Raw genomic sequence first — 9,743 nt, 5'->3', positions numbered from 1 at the left:
TAGAATAACAATTTTACTATATTGCTCCTAATTATTACTAAGTCATCCTATGATTGAAATCAATAAAACATATTTTAAAAGTTGCGCAGGCACTAAGAATTCCTTGAACTTCCTACCGAATAAAAATTTGGGTAAAATAGCTATGAAATTATAAATTATCTCTTGATTTTTCAAACCGGACAAGTAAAAAATGGACAACTATTTTTAGCCTACAGAACAAGTTAAAATGGAGGGAGAGTAATAATTCACACTAATCGGAGTAGGAGAAGATTTGAATTCTAAGATATTCATAAACATTTTCGATGTTTTTTTCATTAATGAACAAGTATATCAACATAAAGTACCGGACGTTAAAGTATGAAAATATAAGGAGTATTATTTTTCTAGCAACGATCTCTAGCAATTTATTAGCAGTAAGAAGACAAAGATAAATTTGTAACGGATTTCAAAAGAGAAAAGTTCTTCAATGATAAAATAAAATCAGCAAATTTTGATTAATTTGACTTGATTGAAGGGTTTTGGTCTTCCTTTTTTGGTAATCATTTACATTTAATTTTCATCTTTGTCATTTTATACCAAAACAAAGTTAGTTTTAATTAAAAAAAATAACAAAAAAGTTAATAAAAATATTATTTTTAATTTTACAGCAGCACGGGCCAACACTACCTAGTTTGTTTTATAAATATTGAAATTCTCCACAAACTGACTGTAAAAATCTACATTTCAATTTCAGGCTTTGTTATATCATGATAAAAGATTATCTCTAATTTCCTAATGAATATACAAGGGATATCTCCTAAAATATGTGATCTTTCACACCTTAATGTCTTTCTTCGTTATTCGATTATACTATTTTTTCTAACATTAAGGGGTTGTTTGATTGCCAGTCAGGAAGAGAGTTATTCATGTATTAAAATTAGCGTAGCTAATATCATATTTGGTAGAATTTTTAATTTACTCTACTTATGAGATTACACTGAGAATGTTGTTGTGGTTTTTTTTTTTTTTTGGGTAGAATTTTAAGTGCTTTGTAAAAAATATAAATGAAGTACCATTTTTGGTTATTATTTACAATTTCCCATAAATAAAATGTGTATAAATTATAGTTAATACTGTTGAAAAGAGCCAGGTGTTTCTCTTCTAACATATTTGACTTCCCAACTAACTCAACTGAATCCTAACACATACCAAGCCGTTTAAACCGCAAACTTCCTCATCATATGGTCAATAGAGCAATCTTCATGAGGATCTTAAAAATATTTATCCTCAATTATATTACAATTGTACTTTAATGTATTTTTAAAATTTGTACTGGAAACCTTTTTAGCATTGTAAGCGGATTCAAAATTTAAGTCTAATGCATTCAACATTAATTTTTAGTGTTGAACTACTCATTAAATCTTTAAAAATTATGAGTTCACGTATATCACTTATTGTTATATTAGTGAATTAACACATGGCTTTAAGCGCCGCCTTCAAAATACTGCTTCCATCTCAAATTATTTTTCGTTTTACACGTCCTTTAAGAAATATTAATTAGGAAGGCTATTTGACTATTTTTATCCTTATTTATGTCTAAGTTAAAATCTCTCTTCATTAAATGTTTACTCTATTTATGTGTCATCTACATTGATGACAAAGATTTACTAGAAATAAAATGAGAAAGAAATAATTAATTGTGTCTTGAAATTCTAAAACAATAAATAATTTGAGATAATTATTTTTAATAATCACAATAATAATTTGATACGGAGCAATATTGAGTTCGAAATAAATGTATCAAATGGGTAAGTTTTTATTCCTTGATTTGTGTGAATCGTCAATATGGTCGACGTAATAACGAAGATGTCCAACTTTTGTGCAAATTGTCTTATGAGACAAACTTAGACAAAGATTTTCTCCTAAATTTGAAAATGAGAATTGTTGGCAACTTGGTATAAAATGACGTATAAAATCCCCAGAGTGGATATGCCAATAGCTCTCTTTTTTTTTTTTTTTAAAAAAAAGTCAATAGCTCAATTACCAAATTATAACCATACACATCAATGAACAACAGTGCCACGTGGAGAGCACTGAGATGCTCAATCTGAAAACTGCCGGCCGCCCACCGCCAACAAACTTAACCGCCTAAGATGCCCTTTGAGGCACGTCAGCAGTTAGCTCACGATTTTTCTGGTCCTTTTTATTTCTCTAAATATCTATAAAGTGATATATTTTCATGTTAATATGACCCTTTCTTAGCATATTCTCGGTGCTGAGTAATATTCTAGAAAAATCTCCATCAATTTGCTTTATGTGAAACTGCGCTTTTATTTTTTTTTAATTCGCGCTAAAATGAATGATCTCTTTCCTAATTTGAAAACAAATTCACTTTATGAAATGATTTACAAAACACACAAATATTCAACACTTATTTTGAACCACAAGTTTCAAAAGTCTTTACTCTTTTCTAAACGTCTTAAATATGTAAATGCGTCGAATGGGTATAAATTGAAACGGAGGGAGTATGATTTTTTCCCCAATTCCCACGAGGCAGGGGTAAGATATGTGCATATGCTATCCTCGCCAGATAAACTGGATATATTATTGTAGTTGTTGTAAGAAAAATCTGGTCGTAAGAAAAATCTGGTCTACTTTTACCCAACTTTTATTCACTCGTTATGTGCATTAATTCAGTTGTCAATCATATTCAACTAAAAATCTAGTTTTGAGAAATAAGAGTTTTTCTTTTTTATGTTATTCTAAAAAATTAATTTGCTTAAGGAATTTAATGTGTTATATTTAAATGTCCAGAGGTACTTCATATAATAATTAGTTTTTGCATCACGTTATTATCAAATATTTCTAAAAACTTTGTTTTGACTCATTTTTATGATAAAAGTTATTATAATAGTAAAGCCTAACATGAAGTAATTGTCAATTCACTATATTAGCACAATTACCTAAGTAAAATGTGCTTTTTCTTTGAGCCTTTAAATGAGATGACGAAGCACCTCCATAGGCACAGAGATTTTTGGATTCAAATCTTATGATTGTGATTTATTATAAAAAAAATAAAAAAATCTACATGTTTAACTTTAAAAAAGAAACCCAAATCGTACGTGAGGAATCTGTGTAAAAATATATTCTCTTTAACCATTTAAACTTTTAAACGAGATATCACATACTTCAATATAGACAATCATATATAATTCTAGATGAATATTTTAAAGCAAAAATAAAGGAAATTGATGGCTAGCCATTGCATTTGAATTTAAGCATCCTTCCTTTTGCTAGTAGGGTTCGTTTGGTTGGAAACAAGTTATCCCAGAATTACTTATTCTGGGATTAGTTATCTCGGAATTAGTTATTTCACTCTCCCATAGAGATAAAATAACACTACAACCTCAGGATAACTAATCCCAGAATTAGTTATACCGTGATTTTATTCCAACCAAACGTGAAATAAATTCATCTCAAATTTAATCCCTGAATTATTTATTCCTTATCCCTCATACCAAACGAGCCCTTATAGTTTCTTAAACAACCAAGTCGACAATTATAGAAACAAATAAATCAAACGTGAACAAAGAGTTGAAATGGTCAAGAGAAGTTGAAAAGAGAAGTCTTAAGATAATTATCAAAGCAAGAAACATGAGCCACCTAATACCTTTTAATTCAACTATTATAATAATCATCCAACCACACATGAGAAAACAAGTATAATTGACAATGGAAGCGAGAAGCAAAACTTTCATAACAGTAATAGGGGCGTGTACAACGATTAAAATTCACTAAACTAAACTTAGTAAAGAAACATAACTTTCACATATTAGTCAAGCCATAAGCAATGTTTAAACGGATTATCAAACAACAACAATTAAATAGAATTTACGGAAAAAGGTCAAAAATACCCCTAAACTATCAGAAATGGATCACATATACCCTCCGTTTGCATTTGGTATCAAATATATCCTCGCCATTACTCGAAGGAACCACTTATACCCCCTCGTGTATCGACCTCGTTAGATGCTTGATGGCGGTGCACGTGATAAAAATTATCCACGTGGACGGCCACGTCAGCCCCTCTCCCTCTATAGTTCAGGGGTGTTTTTGACCCCTTTTTTTGGTTGTTTTTAATTATTTTTTTTTCTGGATTTTCTACACCACCACATACCCCCCCCCCCACACACACACCCCAACCCCCAATTTTTTTTTTTTGTAGTTTTTAATTTATTTCTGAATTTTCTACACAGCCACATACCCCCCCACCCCCATCCCCACCCCCACCCCAACACCACATACCCCCCACCCTAAAAATTTTCTTAAAAAAAGGTTTTAAAAGTTACTTTTTTGAATTTTTACACCACCCACCCCCATGACCCCCTCCCACACCCCACCAACCCCTCCAAAAATTTTAATTTTTAACCACGCAAACTTTCAATTTTTATAATTTTTTTATAAAAGGTAAATTAAATAGTATAAAGTAGAATAAAAAAAAAATTATTTTCACACCAGCACCTCCACGACCCCCCCCCCCCCCAAAAAAAAAAAACGACCGACACCCCACCACGCCTCCAAAAAAAAAGTTTTAAAAAGTTTTCTTTTTTGATTCTCTACACGCACCCCCTACCCCCTCCCGAATTTTCTACTTCATATTTAATTTACCTTTATAAGAAAAAATTAGGGGATTGGGGGTGTTTGGGGGGGGGGGGGTATGTGGTGGTGTAGAAAATCCAGAAAAAAATTAAAACAACAAAAAAAAAGGGGTCAAAAATACCCCTGAACTATAGAGGAAGAGGGAGGGGGCTGACGTGGCCGTTCATGTGGATAATTTTTTCCACGTGGCACTGCCACGTCAGCATCTAACAGGGTCTGTTAACATGAGGGGTATAAGTGGTCCCTTCGAGTAACGGCGAGGATATATTTGATACCAAATGTAAACGGAGGGTATATGTGATCCATTTTTGGTAGTTCAGGGGTATTTTTGACCCTTTTCTGTAGAATTTATCATCTTTCTCCCATCCCTATAAGTAATTTAAATTTAAGAGAATATTAATGTTACTTTCTAAAAAAGTAAGATTTGAAAATTGAAGGATAAATCAATGGTTGGGACAAATAAATGGTGTAAAAGAGAAACATCTCAATTTTATTAATAATAGTTTGAATAGTTTATCTCTTGGGGCTATTCTCTAGCAAATGCAATTAGACTAGGCTAATTGTTATTGTTAAGAGTTATTTTCAAGATCTAAACTTATCTTGAAATTGCTAATTTTCAACATTTTTTTTAATAGTTATTTTCACATATTTTAAAAGAGTTCTTAATTTCTTTGTTAGAATGTTGAATCTCTAGGGTGATTCTTATGAAGTGGCATTTTCACATGTCTATTCTTTACTGAAAAGTGGTGTTTACACGTGGATGATTTTAATCTCTCACGCATTGTGAAAATTGTTTTTGAACAACTAATAATAGTGACATTACATGTTATACCTATATTATTAATTTCGTATTACCAAAATATCTCATGTACCAATGAAAAGAGGGGGTGGTCAAAAAGGTTCAAAAGAGCAAAATATCTCGATTACAAAAATATCTCATTTACCAAAATATCTCTTGTACCAAATGTTTTGCATATTCCGAAATTCAGGTAGTCTGATTTTAACTTGTAATATGCTCCATTTGGAAAAACCTATTTATCTTGTAGACTGAGAACATATTTGTTCAATCTCATTTACCTACTTACAAACTCATAATCTCATTCTAAAGTGATTATTAACCATCTAACGTGATTATGAATTAACTCATTCATAATTTACCATACTCATAACATTTAGATTTCATGAATTTCACTAATTTGGTGAAAACCTCCTATTTCCCAACGGTTAGATTGTAACTCACGCCCATTGAATTTACCAATCACTTCTCTCAATTTTTAAGTATCTACATTATTTAAAATTTATAATCATCATAAAAATGCATGCCCCAAGCCACATAGTTAATGATTTAGCTTCCATATGAATAATTTAAAATGTTTCAACAATTCAATTTTGACTAGTTTTAAGTTTGACTACGACCTCTTGAACAGTTTATGTAAATTGTATAAATGAAGAAAAATTAAGAGCGGTCTCCACAGATGAGTCAAAATTAAGGAATCATCTAGAATTAAAATTTGAAAAACAAAACTTTGTCTTGGTTTGCAGGTTGAACATTTAGCAGACGGGATCTTTATCCATCAATCTGCTTATACCGAAAAAGTTTTAAAAGGATTTTACATGGTCAATGCGCATCCTTTAAGTACTTCAATAGTTGTTCGCTTACTTGAAGTGAGTAAAGATCCGTTCCGATCTCGAAGAAAATGAAAGCTTCTCGTCACGACCATATATCTTAGTGCAATTGGTGCCTATGTATCTCAACGCATTACAAGACCTGACATAGCATTCTCTCGTTAATTTGCTAGCAAGATATGGCTCTTTTCCGCGAAGACATTGGAATGGAGTTAAGCGTATATTGCGATATTTGAAGGGAACTAGCGATACGGGTGCATGCTTTATACTAACAAAGGTAGTACGAATCACATTGGTTATGCGGTGCAAAGATATTTATCGATCCACATAATGCTCGATCTCGAACGCGCTACTGTTTACGTACGGAGGTCTTTGCTATATCATGGCGATCTACAAAGTTAGCCCATTGTTACAACTTTTCCAAACTAAATGCTCGAGATAATCGCTATTCATGAAGCAAGTAGAGAATGTGTGTGGTTGAGATCAGTGATACATTTCATCAGAGAATGGCTTGAAGTGTGATACAAACATACCCACAGTATTATATGAAAATAATGTTGCATGCACAACTCAATTAAAAGGAGGTTTCATAAAAGGAGATAGAACGAAGCACATTTCACCAAAGTTATTCTTCACACATGATCCTGGTAAGAATGGTGATATTGATGTCTGCACAAATCCGTTCAGTGATAATCCGTGATTTGATCACCAAATCTTTGCCAACTTCAACCGAGGAGGTATTGATATTCAAATTGGAATGCGAAAACTCGACATCTAAATTTTGATCTTCGTCAGGGAGTGAAATACGTGTTGTCTCTTTTTCCTTAACAAATTTTGTCCGTCATTTTCTTGGTAAGGTTTTTAATGGCGTTTCTCAAATTGTATTACTAGATATGTGTACTTTTTCCTTCATTTAGGACTTTTTCCACGTGCTTTTTTTTCTTTCTAAATAAGGTTTTAACGGTAACGTATCATCTAATTAACGGACATTGTCCAGGGGAGTGTTGTAAATATTAATATGTTTGTCCATGAATTTACTTGTAAGTTGGATGCCCACCAAAATACTTGGGCACCAAGTATGTGTGGCCACCAAGTAACACACTATGGCCACCAAATAATTCACTTATTTCCTCCTATAAATAGGAGTTCATTTGTAGAAGTTGAATATACAATCAATTCCTCTCTATCTTCTCTCTTGTGTATTTACTTTATAGTCTTTTATAACTAGTGATATATTTTCATGAATATTCTCAGTGTTGATTAATATTCTAGAAAAATATGTTTTTTTCCCCAAATCCCACGAGGTAGAGGTAAGATCTATGCATATGCTATCCTTGCCATAGATACTAGATATATTATTGTAGTTGTTGTAAGAAAAATCTGGTCTACTTATATCGAATTTTTATTCACTCGTTATATGCATTTATTCAGTTGTCATTCATATTCAAATAAAAATCGAGTTTTGAGAAATAATAATTTCTCTTTTTTATGTTATTCTAAAAAATTAATTTGATTAAGGAATTAATGTGTAATATTTAAATGTCCATAGGTACTTCATACAATGATTAGTTTTTGCATCACGTTATTATCAAATATTTCTAAAAACTTTGTTTTGACTCATTTTTATGATAAAAGTTACTATAATGTTATGTTGATAGTAAAACCTTACATGAAGTAATTGTCAATTCACTATCTTAGCACAATTACCTAAGTAAAATGTGTTTTTTCTAATAGTTTGAGCCTTTAAATGAGATGACCAAGCACCTCAATATTGTATCAGAGCAGGTACAGAGATCTTGGGTTCAAATCTCATGATTTTCATCTATTATAAGAAAACATCTGCATGCTTGACTTATTAAAAGGAACCCAAATCGTACGTAAGGGGTGTTTTAAAAATATACTCTATGTAACCATTTAAGCTTTTAAATGAGATATCACATACTTCAATATATAAAATCACAATTCTAAATAAATAGTTTAAAGCAAAAATAAAGGAAATTGATAGCTAGCCATTGCATTTGAATTTAAGCATCCTTCCTTCCTTTTTCTATTATAGTTTCTTAATTAACCAAGTCGACAATTATAGAAATAAATAAATAAAACGTGAACAAAGAGTTGAAGTAGTCAAGAGAAGTTGAAAAGAGAAGGCTTAAAAGAATTATTAAAGCAAGAAACGTGAGCCACCTAATACCTTTTAATTCAACTATTATAATAATCGTCCAACCACACATGAGAAAACATGTATAATTGACAATGGAAGCGAGAAGCAAAACTTTCATAATAGTAATCGGGGTGTGTACAACGATTAAAATTCACTAAACTAAACTTAGTAATGAAACATAACTTTCACATATTAGTCACAACAATTAAATAGAATTTTTCGTCTTTCTCCCATCGCTATAAGTAATCTAAATTTAAGAGAATATTAATGTTACTTTCTAAAAAAGTAAGATTTGAAAATTGAAGTATAAATCAATGGTTGGGACATATAAATGGTGTAAAAGAGAAACATCTCAATTTTATTAATAATAGTTTGAATAGTTTATCTCTTGGGGTTATTCTCTAGCAAATTCAATTAGACTAGGCTAATTGTTATTGTTAAGAGTTATTTTCAAGATCTAAACTTATCTTGAAATTCCTAATTTTCAACATTTTTTTAATAGTATTTTCGTTTTAGTTTTTTACATATTTTTTAAAAGTTTCTAATTTTCTTTGTTGAATTTTTGAATCTCTAGGGTGATTCTTATGAAGTGGCATTTTCATATGTCTATTCTTTACTGAAAAGTGGTGTTTACACGTGGATGATTTTAATCTCTGACGCATTGAGAAAATTGTATTTGAACAACTAATGATAGTGACATTACATGTTCTACGCAATTATTTTAATTTCGTATTACCAAAATATCTCATGTACCAATGAAAAACAGGGGGTAGTCAAAAAGGTTCAAAAGAGCAAAATATCTCGATTACAAAAATATCACATTTACCAAAATATCTCATGTACCAACTAAATGAGCTTGGAGTATAATTTTGCATATTCCGATATTTAGGCAGTCTGATTTTAACTTGTAATATACTCCATTTGGAAAAACCTATTTATCTTGTAGACTGAGAACATATTTGTTCAATCTCATTTAACAAATTACAAACTCATAATCTCATTCTAAAGTGATTATTAACCATCTAACGTGATTATGAATTAACTCATTCATAATTTACCATACTCATAACATTTAGATTTCATGAATTTCGCTAATTTGGTGAAAACCTCCTATTTCCCAAAGGTTAGATTATAACTCACGGCTATTGAATTTACCAATCACTTCTCTCAATTTTTAAATATCTACATTATCTAAAATTTATAATCATCATAAAAATGCATGTCACAAGCCGCATAGTTAATGATTTAGCTTCCATATTAAAAATTTAAAATGCTTCAACAATTCAATTTTGACTAGTTTTAAGTTTGACTTAGACCT

Source organism: Lycium ferocissimum, chromosome 6, assembly GCF_029784015.1.
Source record: "Lycium ferocissimum isolate CSIRO_LF1 chromosome 6, AGI_CSIRO_Lferr_CH_V1, whole genome shotgun sequence".
Lineage (NCBI taxonomy): Eukaryota > Viridiplantae > Streptophyta > Magnoliopsida > Solanales > Solanaceae > Lycium > Lycium ferocissimum.
Note: the sequence above shows the minus strand (reverse complement) of the source record.